The sequence below is a fragment of the Puma concolor genome, chromosome D1, assembly GCF_028749965.1.
Source record: "Puma concolor isolate L17-30 chromosome D1, mPumCon1.1.hap2, whole genome shotgun sequence".
Classification (NCBI taxonomy): Eukaryota; Metazoa; Chordata; class Mammalia; order Carnivora; family Felidae; genus Puma; species Puma concolor.
Genome location: NC_141676.1, coordinates 52970085 through 52992353, shown reverse-complemented (window position 1 = coordinate 52992353; position 22269 = coordinate 52970085). Strand labels below are relative to the sequence as shown.

Here is a 22269-nt window from a genome sequence, read left to right as displayed (position 1 = left end):
ATTTTAAGTGGTTACTTACTTGGAACCTCACTTCTTTCATTTGGACCTCACATAGAGACCACTGGTTTTCATTTAGGGATAAACATCAGACTTATCTATAGGGTTTTTATTAAAATACTGATGTTTAAGACCTACTCTGAATCTCTCAATATTGTTGATACATTTTGTGTATGTTCTTAGTATACTGCATATATATATTATGACTCAGGAATTTTGCATATTTCAAGAATATTTCCTCTGTAAAAAAAAAGTGTGCTCATCTGTTATTATAAATCAAATGTCATATTCACTATTATCTTTGAAAATGGCCTTAATCATTATATGTATAGACATGTTGACTAAAGCTTTATTTATTTTCTTGGATACCCCTTTGTTTTGCATGACATTGAAATAACCAAAATTCTTTGTCAGTTGCATCAGTCTGGTTATGAACGCTCTTCTGTAATTGACATGGTCATTTTAAGTCTCTGGCATCTACAGATAGTTTTATTACTCAGATACTTCCCCAAAGGCTCTGCAGTGAGCTGCAGGCCAGACAAGAGTTACATCTTCAACAAAGAAGCATGATCTCAGAGCCCATGGAAAAGGACTGTACTAGATACTTTAAACTGTTGACACTCTGAAGAATAGATCTTGGGTACAGGCTACTGACGTCACTGCCTAAGCAATTTTAAGACTGTACAGTGGGTTAAGTCAAGATTTCCAGAATTCTTTGTAGTCAAGAAGCTGATAGGTTCATGATACTGCTAACCTAAGATCCAGAAGAACAAGACTTAATTACACAGGACTGAATGAACTGATAAAAGATGATTGTAGGTATTTGTTTGGAATGTTGTTGATGTTGTTTTAATGTTGTATTTTCTGGATATAAAAGGAAGCCCTTTCTCTTATGTAAGGTATCCAATAACCCATAACAATTTAGTAGATTCTGATTTTGTGAACTAAAATGGAATATTCTTTTTTTTTTTTTAATTTTTTTTCCAACGTTTATTTATTTTTGGGACAGAGAGAGACAGAGCATGAACGGGGGAGGGGCAGGGAGAGAGGGAGACACAGAATCAGAAACAGGCTCCAGGCTCTGAGCCATCAGCCCAGAGCCTGACGCGGGGCTCGAACTCACGGACCGCGAGATCGTGACCTGGCTGAAGTCGGACGCTTAACCGACTGCGCCACCCAGGCGCCCCTAAAATGGAATATTCTTAAGTGATATTCTCCCTGCCTGACACCCCCTCCCAAATCCAGAAACGTTTATTATATGTACTTACTTTTAGATGGTAATAGAGTTGTTTGCATAGGTTCAGTAAGAATCTAACCACCTTTTTACTGGCTCTAATTGGAAAATTTGGTATGCAACCAAGGCCTTGTCTGGAATGTCATATTTGAGAATGACCTAACCAGCCACTACTTTTTCCCCCCAAAACTATTTTAAAATATTGCTTTCAACTGTCCACCCCAAATTATGAAGTATGAACTAGGAATTTACATTTTCTCCTTTGTAAAATGGCTCTGCTTACAAAATATTTTCTTAATAATATTGTTAACAGGTTACTCATTTCCTTTACTTCGGACACAACATTCAACATCAGCTGTTTTCCATCTCTTGATTCTTTTGGATTTCTCCAACTTTCCTCCATGCTTTTTACATAGGAAACAAAAACTGTTACCAAAAATACTTGTTTTACATTTCGTTCAGTCTGTGATTTATGAAGATTAGCTGTTCAAAGCAGTGCTGTTATTCCTGTCTCCTTCCTTAACATCCTTTATTATGGACACAAAGCCCAGTTCTAAACAAAAATTCTTCCCCATCTCTGTGAAATACTCTCTAAATGGACAAGCTGGACCAAGTAGAGTAGTGGTTTGTGATACAGTGTGAAGATGCAGTCCTTTATCATGTATATGTCTGGTGATATATATATTAAGACCATAACACTTGATATGAAGAAGCACTTTGAAGAGATTTTCCCCAAAGAAGACTTCAAATGTTCAACACCTTATTGCAGTCCACAGAGAAAAAGGCCAGCTGGCATGGCTTATTCATGAAACTTCCAAATATAATGAAGGCAACTGTCTCTTCCAAATTGAGAATGAGCACCGCCTCGATGAAGGACATCCCTTGGACACAACCAACATCAGGTGTGTAACATGCATTTACTCCTTAGATATTACAGAAAAATACTCTGGTTCAGACCATCTTTCTGAAAGATGTAGAGATGGAAATGCATAGGATATGTCCAGCTTAATTGTGGTGGGCATTTGGATCATCAACAGATACACCTTCTGTATCATGTTTAGAAAGAATGTGTTTCACCAAAGCTTTTCCACTGTTCCTTTCCTCTTGAGAGAAACATTTCACAAAGTTCAGGGGTGATACAGCTAGACTCTGAACTTTTACCATGAACAGTAGGGAGCAATCCCTGCATCCCAATTCTCAAACTTTTTTCTTACTATGCATTACTTCCCAATTGGGTGATATTTCACGTGTCCAATTTACCATTGCATTTGTAAGATTTTCTTTATGCTTAAATCTTTTTTTTTTTAATGTACTGCTTTAAATTACTCAATTTTGAGACTCAGCTCAATGGTCTAATGTTCCTGTCATTGAGGTAAATCTTCCTCCACAGATTTGACAGGAAGATTTCCCTGGAATAGGCAAAGATTTCCTAAACAGGACACAAAAGCAATCATCAATCACAGGATGGTCCATACTCAAGAATCAGAACAGTGCTAGAAAGTGGCTCAAATTCAAAATTCTCATGTCCTGAAGACCAAAGTGGTGGTTTACAGGTCCTCCCTGTTTGTGTTTCATATTCCTGCTGAATGATTTTTGGAAGTTTTCTGAAGATTCTCTGTGGGAGGGAGTTTACCACATTTTTCACCAGGAGCACTATGGACAATTGGTCGGCACTCATTTTGCCATTTTTGTTAAAGGTTTCAGACAACCAAGGGCAGGTTGAGGGTCTCAATCTATCTCTGTCTCGGGGGAGGATTGCACCCTCCTCAGACCCCTGAGGCTGACTTCTGGATGCTCCAAGTCTGTTTTTGGTGTCCCCAGCCACCAAACAGCAGCTCTGTGGAGGACAGTCACCCCATTGCCAGGCCCCCTAGGTGGGCATGGCCACTGGGACGAGAGATGAGAGGTTCCTTGTTGACCTGGGGAAGTTGTTGTTGCCAGCTGTTGACCAGTCACTTTTATAGAAGGTTGACTTTATGGAGACAGTGCTGACAAAACCCTCCCAGATAAACTGGTTTACAAGTTCCAACCTTAGAGCTGGTAAGGGAGTTTATGTTCATGGTAGGCCAGGAGCCTGCAGATTCTTTGAGGACTTTGAGAAGAGAGGAAGTCACCCAAAATGGATGGGTACTGTAGAAGTAATCTGGTGGATAAAGTTTCTTGGACTTGGCCTCCTAGCCTCAGGACAGCAAGTAATAGAGACTTTTAGAAGTCCAACCTAAGATTCCTTATGGAAACAAGAGAGCAAAATTTAAAAAGGCCTTTTGGGAAATATTCTTACTGCACCTATGTAAATAATAAGGCCTAGTGTAATGAGGCCAGACTCATTTTATGATCAAGAATCTTTAAGATTCTTTTTAATCAAAAGTAGGGAAATTGTAGGGAAAAACTGTGCTCCAATGGAAAATTATGTGTGGTCATTCTAAAGCTGATTGTCTGATGCTGATTATGTAAATTATAGATAACACACAGAAATGCCAAAGAATTCTTATCCAAAAACATGCAAACAAATTCTGTCCAGGAAAGAAAGAACTGAAAAACCAATTTTGGCTCTATTTGCACATCTCTTACAATTTTCCAGACCTATGTCTGTTCTTGGGATTCTCCTTTGACCTGGTTGTAACACACCACTAGTTTCCTCATGAATAAGCTAAATAAAATTTTCATCAATTGTTTTTTTAATACCTGCAAGAGAGTCATGATTTACCTGCTTAAAAAATTAACTTTTAATGCCTGCTTTAAAAAATTAACTTTTAATGATTTAAATCGCCATTTAATGGTTGGTCACGTGTACCCTGTGTCTTTGCGTCAGCCACAGAGGGCCTAGAGACTTTCAAACAAGTGTCAAGAGACTTTTGAGACAACCCGGTTTGGTGACCTTGTAGCAACCTAACACAGAAACTTTCTAGAAGCTTTATGGTGGCAGCCCTGTTCAGAAACTACTTAGTGTTTTTTCTGTTCTACTGATTGAGGTAGCCTGAGACTTCTTGGCAGTTATTGTCCTGGTCATTCAGCTTTCTTAAAAAGGGCTGCTTACACTCCAGAAGTATACTTCAGGGAGAAAATACAAATTAAAGATCCTCATATTCTAACTGTCACAGACAAAGCAAGGTAGTGCTGAAGCAACTGCCACATGGGAATTTATAAGTTTGTTTAAATCAAAGTCACAGAAAACTTCATTCTTGTGCCCAGATGGCAAGGTAGAAGTATGGTCAAAGAGGGTGGAACATCCTTTACTACCTTTTGATGACAGAGTTCCTGGTACCACTTCCCTACTTCAACAGAGGCTGGCCAACAGTCTCCTGACTTAGGGTGCAGCTAAACTCAGCAGGGCCCTGGAAAACCCTCTCCCACTTAGTTATCCTTTGATCAGAAGGGCAACTGACTTATTTTCCATTTTTTTTTAAGTTTATTTTGGAGCGAGCACACAAGCGGGGAAGGGACAGAGAGAGAGGGAAAGAGAGAGGGAGTGAGAGAGAGAATCCCAAGCAGGATTGCCACTGTCAGTGTGGAGCACGATGCGGGGCTCAAACTCACAAACCATGAGATCATGACCTGAGCTAAAGTTGGATGCTTAACCAACTGAACCACCCAGATGCCCCTCCATTTATTGATTTTTTATTTTTTATATGAAATTTATTGTCCAGTTGGTTTCCATACAACACTCAGTGCTCATCCCAACAGGTGCCCTCCTCAATGCCCATCACCCACTTTCCCCTCCCTCCTACCCCCCATCAACCCGCAGTTTATTCTCAGTTTTTAAGAGTCTCTTATCGCTTGGCTTCCTCCATCTCTAACTTTTTTTTTCCCCTTCCCTTCCCCCATGGTCTTCTGTTAAGTTTCTCAGAATCCACATAAGAGTGAAAACATATGGTATCTGTCTTTCTCTGTATGACTAATTTCACTTAGCATAACACTCTCCAGTTCCATCCACATTGCTACAAAAGGCCATATTTCATTCTTTCTCATTGCCAAGTAGTATTCCATTGTGTATATAAACCACAATTTCTTTATTCATCAGTTGATGGACATTTAGGCTCTTTCCATAATTTGGCTATTGTTGAAAAATGCTGCTATAAACATTAGGGTACAAATGCCCCTATCCATCAGCACTGCTGTATCCCTTGGGTAAATTCTTAGCAGTGCTAACCCTCCATTTATTTTTTAAATCAACTCTTGCTCTCTCTGTAATACTAGTCTGGTATATCAAAAGAGAAATATTTCCCTTCAAGTGAGGATTATCTTTAAGAATCACAGGTAACACATGGTAAGGATTTTCGTTGTTGCGGGGATGATTTTATAAGTAATTCTAGTATATCCAAGTTCCTCTACTACAGTGCTTAGCACCTGTGTCCTGGAATATTATACCCCTTCCTTCAGTATATAAGATACCCCTTCCCTAAGTATGTAAGATGTGCATAGCCTGCAAAGCATTTGCATAAGGCTGATTCTCAGGCAGTACTTACCAGGGGAGGAACTTTTTAAGCCTACCAAGAGAATATTTTGTAGGGGTTCTTAGTGGTATTATGCTTCTGGAAAAAAAGATGACCTAATGGGGATATATTTGCTGAGCCAACATGGTTATAATTAGTTATGGTAGTTTTTTAAAAGAACTACGTATTTAGAATTCACATTTGTGATGTGGTTTCTCTTTCCCTGGCAGGGCACATTTTGAACAATGTTTACAGAATCCTTTATGATTCTGGACATTCTGGACATTTTGGACATGGAAAGCATTGTTGAATTATACTCTTGCCATAGGCTCTGTCCATTACATACCCACACTCACTATGTTCATAATTCATTGGAATTGGTTCTTCATATAATCTTCCATAGCTGTTTTCTAATTTGGACATTAGGTAAACTGCATTGTACTCCCTGTACAATGACTGCCAGAAGTGAACACTCACAGGTACAGTTTTATAAAGAAACTCTGATAATAAATTTTGGGATATTAGAAGGCCCTGACTAACTTTTGAAGGAGTAAAGCAGACGGAGGTGAAAAACCAATGTCACTAACAAAGCTTGGTTGGAAGTACATGGCTTAGATATGTGGCAAAAGTGGACTCCCCATTCCCAAACTCTGGAACTAGATTTACCTAGTTACAGTCCAGCCTGAAAACCTATAGAATCAAACACAACCAGCAAGGCTCCTACTCACCACCAACGGGCAGGACCCTAGAGTGAAAGGGATGTCAGGGCCAGGCATACATGCCCAGTTCCCTCCCAAACTCAGTTAACTCACATAAGGAGGAATAAGGCCTAGAGCTGGAGGGTTTAGGGAAAAATTCCTTCAGAAAACCAGAGGCATGGGAAAGAAACCTTCCCCCACTAACAATGTCTTTTCTCAATTTTCCATAAGTTTATTTTCCCACCACAAAATAGCTTTGTCCCAAATTAGATGATCCAGAAACAAAGGACTCAGTCATGATAGGTTGTATAGCAAATTGTTAATAATGACATGCTCACAGTACAACTTCTCATTTTTTCCCCCCACTTTTGACTCACCTGTTAGAAAAGCCTTGTGCTAAACAAAGATGCTTTGCGGGGGGTTTCTTCCCTGCGCTATAATTAAAGTCTCCCAAATTGTCAAAATTGTGCTAGCATGCCCTTAGCCTTGACAGTAGACTTGCCAACTGCTGACTTGGGGCTTTTATAACTGTCAGCCTTGACTTGCTCCCAAGGTAGCGCTCACTTCTGGGTTTGCTTGGTAATACTCTGATACTTAAGGACATGTTAGGAAGATCCAGCTCTCTACTGAGGGATGCATGTTTTGGTAATGACAATGATCGTGTACATAGTCAAGCAAATCCTGAAGCCCCAGGAGGGCACATATTATGGTGAAATATGTGTGAAGTGCAGGTAGTCTGAGATGTACAGAATTCTTTGCATTCTTCCAGAAGCCATTATCACATCATCTATGAACTGACATAGAATATATTAGCCATCTCTGAAGTTGTATGCAGGGGAGCCTGGGTGGCTCAGTCAGTTGTGTCCAACTCTCGATTTCAGCTCAGATCATGATCTAACACTTCGTGGGTTTAAGCCCCTCATTGGGCTCTGCACTGACAGTGCAAAGCTTGCTTGGGATTCTCTCTCCCTATCTCTCTGCCCCTCCCCAACTCATGCTCGCTTGTGCACTCTCTCTCTCTCCCTCTCTCTCAAAATAAAAACTTTTTTAAAACTTAAAAAAAACAAAGTTGGATGCAATATCTCAGGGGTGACTCAGAACAGGCTTTATTTCTATTTTTGTGTATATGTTAGTATAGTAGAACATGTATACTATTTATAAATATTCAGATATTGAACATTCATGCCCAACATTTTTCTTCTAGGATGCACAATCAAGATTAGAAAACATTGGGATATATCTTCAAAACATGAAAACATCTTGCTAGTTGGTTTCCCAGTCTTCCTCACCAAATTTGTATCGGGAAGGTTTGACCATTATGCTCATTTAGCCCACAATTCATTCAGAGCATGCATGCCAACCTGCCTCTGATTGTATTCCTGAAAATTTGTTCTCTGAAAGGACTTTTTTTCTGATTATCTATTTCTAATACTCAGAAAAATCCTTGGCACATACTAAGTACTCAATAGTTGTTGAATGAATCTCATAGTGGTTTAACTCAATATCCTCACAATATAGCCCTTCATGGTTTAGAAATGGAAGCCTCATTTTTTACAGCATGGATTGCCGATGAACATACTTACCTAGAGTTATATAAAGTTTCTTTAAAATGCTAGGCCTCAGAGGCAAACCATAAGAGACTCTTAAATATAGAGAACAGACTGGAGGGTGCTGGGGGGGATGGGTTAAATGGGTGATAGGCATTGAGGAGGGTACTTTTGGGAATGAGCACTGGGTGTTATATGTGAATGATGAATCATTGGTTCTACTCCTGGAGCCAAGACTACACTGTATGTTAACTTGAATTAAAAAAAAAAAATGCTAGACCTCATAAATCTTGTTAGTTCCATACACTTTGACAAGAGCCATATTGAGTTCTATTTATTCAGGATGGGTAACCAGGTTGATTTGCCTGAGACTGAAGAATTTCCTGGATCCAGACTTTTGGTGGTAAAGTAGGGACACTCATGGGAAGACCAGGATGAGTCAATCACTCTGGTTCCACTGGACACAAAGTCCCTATAAGGACTGTTAACTTTCCTCATACAATGGACAATACACAAGCAGGAGCATATGACATTAGTTTTCTAAGCATCCTAGAAATCAGGACAGTACAAAATAGCCCCAGGGTGGGGGTACACTTATGCTTTCCTCAGTCCAAAATACTATGGTTTAAAATCAACACTGTCAATCTTCACTACCCACCACAGCAGTGCTTGGTCTTGTTCACAAAAGGATAAGACTTGTGAATTCATGACTATAGTGTATCCTCTTCCCAGACTGTGAAACGAGGCATAGGTTAAGGACATGTTTATGACCACCCAACAAAAGAGCATCCCAAGGGTTCCAGAGGCGATAGGATAATGGCATACCCAAAAATGAACTGAAGCAGGAGATGCCCCCCTCTTTTTTTTTTGTAATGGGTCATGCCCAAATGAACAATACACTAGAAACCTGAGTCTGTCCACATTGTGAGAACTAACCAAAGGTCTGTTGTAATGATGCTCCAAGATGATTTGTTTCACAGGGTTGTGGGTTCCTATAGCCATAAGAGGGTGGGGGAGAACAACCATTGACTCAAGCACAACCTGGTTCCTCTGATCACAGCAAAGCCATCCAGGAAGTGGTACCTAACAAGATGCCTGGCAGGCATGGCATGTTAGATAACCCCTCAACTGTGGGCCAAGAAAGCATAATCTTTGATGGAAAAGAAGTGGCAATGAGAGGAATGATAGAAGAACTATGTTTCTGGTTTCCAAGTTTACATACAGCCATAAGGATGGTGCAGCATAACACAATAAAAGGGATCAGTATTCATTTGCTCAGGGCCATCTTGTTGAGACCTGACTCAGTATCCATGTAATATTGACTCAGAGCCGTGTAAAAGATGTGAGTGATACCCCCTTATCAGAAAGGGCCTTGGCTTCTGACACCTTTAGGGAAGATTAAAGGTTTATATGCCCAACAGCTTCTCACCCTAGATCACATGTTAGACACCCCTAACCCCCTACTCTGGACACAGGAGGTGTTTGGTGCTCACTACCTGACCAGAAAAATGTTTTTATTTGTCCTCTGTTCACCCCCATTCTTCTTAACAGTACCTACTAAGTTTGAGAACACATCTGCAACAACAGTTGAGTTACTCTAACATTGAAATATGTACTAGATAAGTTCCTACATGTAGCTCAACTGCCATCCCCAACAGAACAATGATTTGTTTGACTCTCTCCAATCCATTGCAGCTGAACGTAATATTCAGGACTTATTTACCTGTGGGTTTTATTTTATCTCTACCCCTCTTGGACATCTGGGAAGTTAAACAGAAATAAAACAAATATTCAGTAGCCCCAGTATGATCTATATAAGCCTTTTCCAGTGCTTAATGCTTTCCAGAAATATATCTCCCTCCAGATATCACTGAGTTTCCCCTAAGCATTTCAGTACTTTTCATCTCAGAAGCCCTCTGTTTCCTCCCCTGGGTTTTGGTTGAGCTGGACAATCCAGCAAACCAGGCACTATGATGGTGATGTGGCTGTTTTGACACAACAGCTACAGTTGTAAGAGGCACAACTCAAGTGGGCATGAGGCTCTGTCTTAAAATCTTCCTTGTTACATTCAGACAAACTGCTGACAAGTCTGGTCACATACACTGGCCTTAATGCTCTTTTCTACATCACTAAGCCCCCTTTAAATTCCCGCTGTGATGGTGACGTGTATCTACACTAGATCTACACCTTGTCTCTTTCTGCCTTCTGTGTAATCACGCCCAAATCACAATCATAAAGCATTTAAAATTTTTTAAATACCTCTGAAAAATGCATATATATATATACATACTCTTGTCTTTTTGTTTCTTGCAAATAATCTTACATACTTCTACTTACTTTTATTTTGTTTCACTGGTGGCTCTGATATTGTTTGTTCATCGGTGCCTTTTTGTTGGCACATCCCAGAACCCTGTAGCATCATAAAAAAGACTCAGGTAGGTATCCTAGTAATGGGTACCAGCACTTCTGAAAAGAAAAAGAATAAAATTTCCCCAATTCCTATGAGACTACTTCCATACACACCTGAGTTTTGTTGTTGTTGTTAATGTAATATCATTGGTGGAGCAGAAGTTTACCCTAAATTAACTTTGCATCTTTTTCCATCATGCACCATAGGCAGAGGAATAGGCTATAGAGTCTTAACTGAAATAACTGGTTCCATATTACTGGATGCCAGATTGAGTAAGGGATTCATTAGAACTGACAGTAAAAACTGTTCAGTTAATGCTTCAACACAGTCTCTTATATTGAATGCTGTGGAGAAAGAGCCATAAGAAAAAATAAATAAACCAAACTCTCTACCAAACAATTTATCTGAATTACAACTTAGATCCTTATAATGTTTTTGTGAATCCTAGACAATGTCTTCTTTGTGAGTCAAGAATAAGTAAAACTTAAAGCTCCCCCATCTCACCATCACATACCAGGGAAATATTTTTCACCCAATTTTTAAACTGTATGTATCCATGTGAGGAACAGTCTGGGTAAGGCTCAATCAACTGTGAAGTTTATCAGCCTCAGCACTATTTTTTTAATTTTTTTTAATGTTTATTTTTGAGAGAGAGAGAGAGAGAGTGTGTGTGTGTGTGTGTGTGTGTGTGTGTGTGTGTGAGCAGGGAGGGGCAGAGAGAGAGGGAGAGACACAGAACTCAAAGTGGGCTCCAGGCTCTGTGCTATCAGCACAGAGCCCAACGTGGGGCTTAAACACACGAACTGTGACATCATGACCTGAGCTGAAGTCGGATGCTTAACTGACGGAGCCACCCAGGCACCCCTCAGTCTCAGCACTATTGACACTTTGGACAGGCTAATTCTTTGCTGTAGGGGGCTGTTCTGTGCATTTTAAAATGTTTAGCAGCATTCCTGACCTCTCTACCTACTAGATGCCACTCGTGACACTCAAAAGTGTCTCCAGACTTTGCCAACTGTCCCCTGGGGGCAAAATCATGTCTAGTTGAGAACCAAAGGTCTAGAGAAAGGACTGTGATTGACCTAGCTTGGATGTAATGCTTCGTCCTGGGCCAGTCAGTTGTGACCAGGGGAAAATAGGGATCAGTAAATTAGAACATAACTCTAGCTGGATCTATGTGGCTGCCCCCTTAATGTCTCTATGCAGCTAGAAAATGCATCCACTCAACATCTACCACACTGCAGAGATTCCCTCTAGGGTTTGGCTTCTGTAGCTTTGTTCTTTGTAGATGGTGTTAAGCTCTTAAATTTGTTATTATACTTATGTTTTACTTTTGTCAATAGGTATTGAGATTTCTTGTCTTGTTTTGGAAGCTCTTCTTCATTTTCAGGCATTTCTATTATCCTTATGTTTTAGTATTCTGCCATCTTCAAAAAAGCCTTGACTTTTGTTTAATCTAGATCAGAGCTCCATATTTCCTATTCAACTCCTTCTCATTAGTATAACCTGAAAAGTACTAGGCAAATATATGGGCCTTATTGTGTCTGTCCTCCAGGAAGAAAAAAAGGTTGGGGGGGGGGGGGGAAGGAATGGTCATAACTAAATATCCTATACTTACTTGCTTATATACTTTGGAAGTCTGGGACTATATTAGTGGCTAAAAGCAAAGGCTAAGAGGAACAAACTACCCCCCCCCAAACACACACTATCATAATGTTTAATATATATAATGGTCTGTCTGAGTAATATACTTGAAAGTCAAAGAGCCATGAGTCTATTTGAGGTATTCTGTTAAGTCCCCCAACCCACTGATCTGGAGAAAAGATCCAGATCCCAGCCCTTCCCTTGAGAGAAAGGTTGCACTGAGTTTTTGGTAGAACAGCAAAATCCTGTAACACAGGATATGCCTTCTAAAATAAGAATATTTGAAAGAATGAGCTTCCAGGGACATAATGAGAGCACCTCCAACCATGGCTGGAGCAAGGGCAGGGAGATTCAACTCTATTGCAGAATCCTGGCCCACTGGCAAAGGCAGAGTGGAAGAGAACGTGAGGAACAGAGATTCCTAGTGGGAGGGCAAAGAGCTTATAGGAAAGCAATCAGAGCATCCTGCGTGGTAATGACAGGATAATAGCAGTCAGTCCAGAACTATGTGCAGTTAAGAACTTGGGTCTATCACAGTGCCTGGTTGACTCAGTTGGTTGAGTGTCCAACTCCTGATTTCAGCTCAGGTCATGATCCCAGGGTCATGGGATGGAGCCCCACATGGGGCTCCACACTGAGCATGGAACCTGCTCTCTCTCTCCCTCTCTCTCTTGCCCTCTCTCTCTCCCTCACTCATACTCTCTCTATTCTCTTTTTCTCTCTCTAAAAAAATAGATAAATAAAATAAAGAACTTGGGTCTATCAAATTGCAGGATCTGCATCTACTTGTGCCTAGTAGTAAACACTTCATGGGCATCAATCCCCAACAGAGATAGAGGTGCTAACACTTTCCAGCAAACAGGCAATTATGGAAAAGGGATGATAATTCAGTATTTTTAAGTTGATTTCCCCCCCTTTTTAAATTTAAATTTCAGTTAACATACAGTGCAATATTGGTCTCAGGAGTAGAATTCAGTGATTCATCACTTACATACAACACCCAGTGCTTATCACAACAAGTGCCCTCCTTAGTACCCATCACCCATCTAGCCCATCTCCTACCCACCTCCCATGGTCAACCCATACTTTTTTCTCTATCATTAAGAGTCTTTTGTTAACCTCAGTATCTTGGGTGGACTGCACATTAATGTATTTCCACCACTGATGGAGGATATGGGTGGAAACAGGTGCTCAGGATGTAGTTTTTATGGTTCCAAGAGGAAGCATCAGCCTTATTTCTCTTACTTAAGGCATGCTTTTAGGAGGAGTTTCTTAGAATTGAGGTAAGAGGATAGGGAAGCTAAGTTAATAATTATATACCAAAGGCCCACTATTACATGAAACAATTATTTTTATGACTTTTTAAATGTTTATTTATTTATTTTTGAGACAGAGACAGAGAGCGTGAGTGGGGGAGGGGCAGAGAGTGGGGGAGACAGAGAATCCTAAACAGGCTCCGCGATGTCAGCACAGAGCCAGATTCAGGGCTCAAACTCATGAATCCTGAGATCATGACATGAGCCGAAACCACGAGTCAGACGCTTAACCGACTGAGCTACCCAGGCACCCCTATTTTTATGACTTTTAAATACATGTAGTATTATGGAGGACTGAAAGATAAATTAAATATATCCCTGCCCTCGAAAAATTAACAGCATTGTGGGGAATGGAACAATTATACAAACAGAATATAACAAGTATCACACAACAATGCAACTTTGGCTAAGAAGAAGAGATCACAAGTTTTTGAGAAAATCAAGAATTGAATCAAGTGTTTTGACCAACTGATTATATGACATAGATTTGAATAGGGATATCTAAGATGCTTTCAAGAGCCCACATGAGAAACAAAATTCTAAATGAGGATAATGGCAATGTAACAGAAATGAGACTAGATTTGTGAAATGTTGCATACCTAGCTCCTTCAAGATTTGTTGACCAATTATATATATGAGATGCTTGCAGAGGAGACAAAATGTTTGAGCATTGGGAATTGGGACAATGGAGGTAAGGTTAACAGAAGTGTTAAAAGACAAAACTGAAGCATATTAAAATTTTTAAGTTTATTTAAGCATTTATCCATTCCAATAGGATAGTGCCAAATCAGAAGTGACTAGGAGAACTCCATGACAGGAGCCAAGGTAAAGACATATAGAGAGCCTCTAGAAGCAAGATAAGGAAATTATTGATTGGCTCTTGCTTAAAAAGCCTAGTTGGCTGTTTGTGACTGGATGTCCTTAGGTTTCAATTTTGCAACCTCAAAGCATTTACAGGCTTAGAGTTTGGTATGCTTAGGTGGACTGCCCGGGCATTAGAGCTACCTCAGTCTAATGGCCTCTTTGTTTAAGTAATATGACAGAAGTAAGGGAGAAAAAAGGAAATGGAGTGGATGATGACAAGCTTGTTTTCTGAGACCCCGGCTTTAAATGTGGTATATGTAAGAGGTTTGTGATCATACAGGGTATGGCTATCTTGTCTTATTTTTTCTCCAGTGAAGACTCCTGTCTTTTCATGCTGTCTGTTCAATTATATCCCCAGTTTGTAGATAGTCTGTGCAGCGTAAGTATTTATGCTTTGAAAGCCATGCTTAGGATCCATGCCATCACCACCCACCTCCACCCTGTCTCCTCTTTATTTAGCTTTAGCTCCCTATGAGTAACTCAGATGCCTGCAGTTTTATTTTCTTCTCTGTGCTGACAAGATGGAGATACGCCTGCAGGAGTGCTCCACTATTGAAGCTCTGTCAAGAGAGGGACAGCTGCCTGCAGAGACTCGGGTTCTAACTAAAGATTATCTATCTTCTGCATTTTTTTGGCTTCTCAACACAATCTGAAAGCCCCTTATTTGGATGCTGGAAAAACAAATGTACAGGCTCAAGACCCCATTCTGTATAAATCATATGAGGCCCTCTTACTAAATAGAGCCTCTCAGCATAGAATTGCCTCTATCTTCCTACCTTTACTTCACACTCATAAATTTCATCCTCATTTCTGACCGCTTTTATTTACTTGAGTCTATGTTTTATTGTTGTTTAACATGTTTTAAATATGTACTTTTTCCTGTACTTGTTCAAAAATAATTTGATTCGGAAACTAAGGAAAAAGTATAAAGAAGAAAACATGTGATTTCTCCTATCATCACAGTTAACATTTTTATCTAGTCTTCCTCCTCCTATGCACATTTTAATTTAATTTAATTTCTTTTTAAGTTTATTTATTTATTTTGAGAGAGAGGGAGAGAGTGCATGCACGAGCACGCACAAGTTGCAGAGGGGCATAGAGAGAGGGAGACAGAGAATCCCAAGCAGTCTCCAGCTGTCAGTACAGAGCCCCACACAGGGTTCGATCCCATAAATCATGAGATATGACCTGAGCCAAAATCAAGGGTCAGACACTTAACCGACTGAGGCACCCAGGCGCCCCAGCATACTTTAATTTTAAAATGTAGCTGGGGGGGCGCCTGGGTGGCTCAGTTGGTTAAGCGTCCGATTTCGGCTCAGGTCATGATCTCACAGTTCATGGGTTTGAGCTCCACATTGGGCTCTGTGCTGACAGCTCGGAGCCTGGAGCCTGCTTCGGATTCTGTGTCTCCCTCTCTCTCTTCCTCCTCCACTCGCACTCTCTCTCTCTCTCTCTCTCTCTCTCAAAAATAAATAAAGATTAAAAAAAATTTTTTTTAATAAAATAAAAAAAATGTAGCTGGGATCATACTGCATAAATGATTTGGTTTCCTTATACTTCAAACCATTGTATTTTGAAATTTTTCTCATATAATTAAAATGATTTTAAACCATAATTTTGATAGCTGCATGAAATTTCATTATTGTGAATGTTGTATTTTTCTTTGTGGTATTATCTCCTATTCTGATTACTTAATTCTTCATCATGGAATTTTCCTGGGCTATGCATAGTCCTATAGTTACAAGAGAAAAAGGAAAGAATAAAAGCCAAAATTTATATAAAGAAAAAAGCTACAGAATTCTTAACTCAAAATTTCTGCTCATACTTCTGCTGTGAAAGATATATACAGTTTGGTTAAGAAATATTTAAAAAATTGACAGTGATTATATGAAGTTACCAGGGCACCTGGGTTGAACGTCCAACTCTTGGTTTTGACTGAGGTCATAACCCCAAGGTCATGGGAATGAGTCCCGCATCGGGTTCTTCACTAAGCATGAAGCCTGCTTAAGATTCTCTCTCTCTCTCTCTCTCTCTCTCTCTCTCTCTCTCTTTCCCTTTGCCCCTCTCCCCTATCACTCTCTCTCTCTCTCTAAAATAAAAAAAAAAAGGAAAGATAGAGCTATTTTATTTATAGTCTAAGGACTTCTGAATTAAGTAGAATGGTAAAATTTTCCACTTTTTATTATCAAAATTCATACATATTCACAAGTGCAAATAATCGAAGAATCAAAAATGAAAAATACAAGTGTATATTTCCCCATCCCACTATCAAAAAGTAAATTGTTTTCTATGACATATATATTATACATATATATTTTTAATGGAATCACACAATTTATATTACTCTACATTTTCTAAGTTACATTAAGATATCTTTTCACATATTTATTCTTTCTTTCTTATTACCTAGGGTAGAACTCATAGAACAGTAACTGAATAATAATCATAGTGCACATCTTTGTGTAGATATGCAGAGGGTCCTTTCCATTAGTACGCACTATATAAGCAGTTCATCTGTCCACTGACCCAACAGGAGGCTGCTTTGGTGGTGGGAAGCAGTTTCCACACACTCCCTACAAATTAATCCCATGCCTGCCACAGTTTTCCTCATGGACTCTGTTGAGTCTACATCATCGTTTAGGGACCAGGAATTTCCTATTACCAGATCTTGTTCTTGCATGATATTGCCAGGTGGTGCTATGATCTTTTAAGAGCTACCCTTAATGGATACTATTTGGGTTTTTTCCCTTCTGCTAATGTCTCTATCCTCTGATCTTCTTGCCTATCCCTGGGCACATCAACTACTTGAGATCCACATAATGTTCTGCAAGTTTTAAAAACAAATTCCACCAAATCAAGGAAGTAATACTCCCTACTTTATGTAGAATGCCCCTATATGTCAACTTTAAAATAGAGAGGAATCTGGGGGTGTCTATGAGACTCAGCTGGTTAAGCATTCGACTCTTGATTTTGGCTCAGGTCATGATCTCATGCTCATGAGATCGAGCCCTGCATCAGGCTGTGTGCTGAGCATGGAGCTGGCTTGCCATTCTTTCTTGCCCTCTCTCTCTCCCTCTCTCTCTCTCTCTCTCTCTCTGCCCCTCCCCCACTCGTTTTTTTTTCTCTCTCTCTCAAATAAATAAACTTAAAAAAATAAATAAAATAGAGAATATGTGAAATAATGAATCTTAACTTAGCAAAGGAAATTGGATAGAAGTCAAGGTTTTAAACATGAGGGGGGATAATAGTAGAGATATGTATAGTCTCCAAATTTACTGACCCTCTCTAAAGGAATGGCAAAGAAAAGACTGGAAACAAGCTAAACATTGAAATTATGAGTACTTATGTCTATGCTGGTTGTAAATTGATGCTTTTGAACTCAGAATTATTTATTTGGAATGTGTATACGTAATCTCTCTGTCCATGGAGGAAAGTAACAGGAGTGGGGGACAGGAGAGAGTATTCTGACCTTGAAATTATGTGACATCATTTCCAAATACATTTGCTTAAATAGATGCCTTTTAAGCAAATGTTTAAAAATAGTTAATTGGGAACATTAAATTTCCATTCATAAATATGAGAAACTCCTTTCTGAAACTTATTTTTTGAAGAGTGTGTTTTGACCAGAATGAATGTGTGATTTATATATGTGAGAAGTTGAGAAATTATAAGTCTTATCAGTTCTACCTAAATGTGTGATTTGCCTGTCAAAACAGTTTTTAAAACTATTAGTTTTGTGTATTCCAGAATGATCTATAGTTCTCAAGTATACTGAAGTAAGTAAGGTGGAGTCCATTTAAGGAAAGTAAAATGTCATTATGAGTTAAATCATGTCTAAAGTCATGACTTTTCTTCAGAATGATTTTTTAATGATTTTTTTCTTTCAGGGATAAGTATGATCTTGATAGATTGAATTAAGCAACATACAGGGAGAAAAATAGAGGTACTTAAAATGAAATATAGCCAGACAATTATCAAGACATTTCTCCCATATAGAGATTCTAGAGGGAGAAACAGGGTGGAGGGGGGTCTTTTGAACCACTTAACAATTCTACCTTGAGAGAGCTGCTTCAGAATCAAGAAGGGAAGGGAATCTATCACAACTCCTGCTTTAGTAAAATTCCTTTATGAAGTTTCTTAAGTTAACTTGCACAATTCCAATTTTAGTCACTTTTATCCTAAATGTTTTGTTTTAAACCCAAATATATAGTGGTGAAAACATATAACAGAACTAAAAGATGTATTATTCTTCAACTTGGGTATTTCTTTAATGGTGAAATAGATTATAAACCTTAACCCTTAAAGATGGCCACATCTTTGTTTGTATATGTATTTGTGTGTGTATATATATGATATGTAAGTATATATGTGTGTATTCATACATATGTATATGGGTATACATGTGCGTGTATAGCTATAGAGAGGTCTCCAAAGGTTTTCCATGAAACTGAATCCAATGAAAGCAACTACTGAAATGTTTTAAAATCTCTATGTGGGTTGTGTGTGTAATACATGTATGAAAAATTATGCAGGTTCAAATTAGGACTCTAGGGAAAAATTAAGTCTATAATTTAATCCCCCAAAATTGTAAGGGCTAGGAAATTTTAGAGAAAACTCCAATAAGTTTTGTATGTATTATCTATTAATTACTAGTCTCCATTAATTATATGGGAATGCTGTATGAGAAATTAGTACTCCAGCTTTTGGAGTAACTCGTAACTCTGGGCTTCATGTTCCCTAGCATTCCTCTGGATGAGGTTACAGTTTCCTTCAATTTTCAGGAGTATTTGTGTTATGTTCAGATGATTCTAACACCTTCTTTGGACTTATATTCTATAAAATCAATTTTTAAGTTTCTTAAACTGTCAGGGGGAAGGAAGTGGTACATACTTATTACACCAGGCCCCATATTTGCTCTACCTGTGTATTTTTCTCATCATCTTATCATCTTGGAAAAAGTCTTAAAGCAGCAAAGAGGAACATAAATGCAAACTCTGTGCATCTTTGATGAAACTAGGAAATTTGTAAGAGCCACAAGATCTAGCAGCAAAGATCAGAGCAAGGATGATCCCAACCCCAAATCCCAGAAGATGAACATGTGCAGAACCAGCAGAATGTACTTCTCCAAGGTGAATGGGCACATCCTGAAGTGCAGAATACACAAAATTTACTTTATAGCAATGAGAATAGAGTCTGTAGGCTGCTGGCCCAAGGAGCTCCCTTAAAGTAGTGGTTTCATTCTAATAGGAATAAAGCTTTCAGAGCTGAACACAGGCTGGTGGTTGAGGGCCTGAGGCAGCATGGATATGGCTACATGAATGAAGAAAGCATATAAAGGACACAAGTGTTGGCAACGATATGGAGAAAAAGGAATCCTAGTGCACTTTTAGTGGGAATGCAAACTGGTGCAGTCACTGTGGAAAACAGTATGGCAGTTCCTCAAAAAATTAAAAAAAGAACTACCCTACCATCCAATAATCACACTACTTTGGTATTTACCCCAAAAATGCAAAAACACTAATCTAAGGGATACATGCACCCCTATATTTATAGCAGCATTATTTACAACAGCTAAGAATGGAAGCAACCCAAATGTCCCTCAGCTGATGAATGGAAAAAGAAGAGGTAGTGTGTGTGTATGTATGTATATATAATGTAATATTACTCAGCCAATAAAAAAGAATTAAATCTTGCCGTTTGCAACAACATGGGTAGAACTAGAGAGTATAATGCTAAGTGAAATAAATCGGTCAGAGACAAATATCTTTTTTCCTTTTTTTAAATTTTATTTTGATAGAGACAGAGTGCAAGAAGGGGAGAGGCAGAGAGAGAGAGAGAGAGAGAGAGAGAGAGAGAGAGAGAATCCCAAGCAGGCTCCGTCTGTCGGTGGGAAACCTAATGAGGGGCTCAAACTCATGAACCCAACCATGAGACCATGACCTGAGCTGAAATCAAGAGTCGGATGTTTATCTGACTGAACCAACCAGGAGCCCCAGAGAAAGACAAATACCATATGATTTTGCTCATATGTGGAATTTAAGAAACAAAACAAACAAACAAAGGAAGCTAAAAAGAATAAAACTAAAAAAGAAGACTTTTAACCATGGAGAACTTCGGTAATTATCAGAGGAGAGGTTGGAAGAGGGGGCATGGGTGAAATAGGCGAGGGGGAATTAAGAGTGCACATATCATGATCACTGAGTAATGCATAGAATTGTTGAATCATTATATTGTACCCCTGAAAAGAATAAAACATTGGATGTTAATTATACTGGAATTAAAATTTAATAAGTAAAACAAATTCTCTCTTTAAAAACAAAAAAAGGACAAGGGGCAGCTGGCTCAGTTGGTGGAGCATGCAACTCTTGATTTTGGGGTTGGGAGTTCCAGCCCCACACTGGGTCTAAAGATTATTTAAAACTGAAATCTTTAGGAAAAAAAACAAAAATAAAAATAAATAATGACATATAGTGAACCTACTGCATTTTTAATAAAAAAATAATTGAGGTTAATTGTCTTTTTAATGCTTATTTATTTGTTTTTGAGAGAGAGAGAGAGAGAGTGCAGGGAAGGGGCAGAGAGAGAGAGGGAGACAGAAAATCCAAAGCAGAGCCCGACAACCCTGAATGTCTCTGAACTCATCAGGAACTGTGGGGCTCAAACTCACAAACTGTGAGGTTATAACCTGAGCCAAAGTCAGATACTTAAGGATGCTTAACCCACTGAGTCACCCAGGCACCTCTGAGGGTAATTCTAAACAATAGCCAAAGAACATAAAAAAAGAGAAAGCTAGAATCAAACTAACGGACTGAGTATGTGAGAATGAGTGTGAGAGGAAAAAAAAAAAATTCCTGAAAACTCCAAGGAGAAAGAAGACAAAAGACCAAGGAAGCAAGACTGCCTTGTGGCTTCCATGGGCTCTAGGCACTTTTGCCCTCATGGACTCCTTCATCCATTAAAAAAATTATATTTTACAATTGTGTTGGTATAAAGGTAAAGGCCAATACATTAACATTATATATTAAAACACTTTTTTACCTAAAAGTTCATTTTTTTTCTTCTGATCATAAAAATTAACACTCTCACGGCCCAGAAAGGATTGTGGGCCCCAGCCATTGTCTCTACTATGCCTTAATTGACCCTGAGAGGAAACAACAGAGCTCCAAAGAACAATAAACAGGGCTCATCCATGAGCCAACTCCTCCAGGCAGGTTCTTGTTCATCCTTGTGTTCCCAGCACCTCACTGGAACAAATTTGCATATCCTCCAAATATTCAGTGAATGCCTACTCTGTGCCAGGCACTGCGCTAGATGCTGGAGATAACAACGAACAATAAGATGTTGCCCTTGCCTTCCATGTTGGTTCCAGTGTCAATGGAGCTATGTCTATTAGGAATCTTTCATTTGCAGGGGAAAACCAAATACACACACACACACACACACACACACACACACACACACAAAGGCAAAACTGTGATTAAACAAAAAGTATGTTTATTAGCTCACATAAATGAAAATGTCTGTGGCAAGCGCTGAGTTCCTGCCTGACTAAATTTAGGGAACAAGTGAGCATAAGCAAACAACCACAAACATTAAGCTCTCACATGCCTGGCACTATCCTGAGCATTTTACATATATCCACTCACTTAACTCACAAACTCACAAAGTAGATAGTGCTATTAACTCCACTTTGCCCACAAGCAAAGTGTGATATTCAGTGTCTCTCCATTTCTCAGCTCTGCCTTCCTATGGCACAGGGTTTCTTCTCAAGTTTCCATAATGGTCCAAATTTATTAGTTATTTGTGAGAGAAAAGTTCACAAGAATTCTTAATAAAGAATCTATAGGACTTGGTGACTCATTGGATGTAGGGATTGGGGTGGGCTGGGGTGGGGGCAAAGGGTCAGGTCTTTGGTTCTAACACTTTCTAAAGTAAATGTAGAAGAGAATCTTGACTTCTGAGAAAAGATGAGCACAGTTTGAGATATGTTGCATTTAGTGTTTCCTATGAGATACTGAGATAAGTATACTTTTTTTTTTTACTATATCTCAGGTCCTTCTAAAAAGTCACTTGAGAAACTTATATAATTAATTCAATAGGACAAAAAAGAAATAGAAATCAGGTTG

At 39.0% G+C, this 22269-nt stretch overlaps 1 long non-coding RNA gene and 1 pseudogene across 4 annotated transcripts in view; both read right to left on the bottom strand.

Moving 5' to 3' along the window:
- The window catches only part of LOC147576691 (uncharacterized), a 118859-nt gene that overhangs the window by 37926 nt on the left and 58664 nt on the right, over positions 1-22269 (bottom strand). For 3 of the 4 annotated variants that reach the window (XR_015241047.1, XR_015241046.1, XR_015241042.1), the window contains exon 3: positions 10247-10375. The exons of the other annotated variant lie outside the window; for it this stretch is intronic. This is a non-coding gene — a long non-coding RNA (uncharacterized LOC147576691). The remainder of the gene's footprint in view (positions 1-10246; positions 10376-22269) is intronic. 4 annotated transcript variants of the gene reach the window in all.
- Positions 1751-10154, bottom strand: LOC112865669 (TBC1 domain family member 12 pseudogene; annotated as a pseudogene).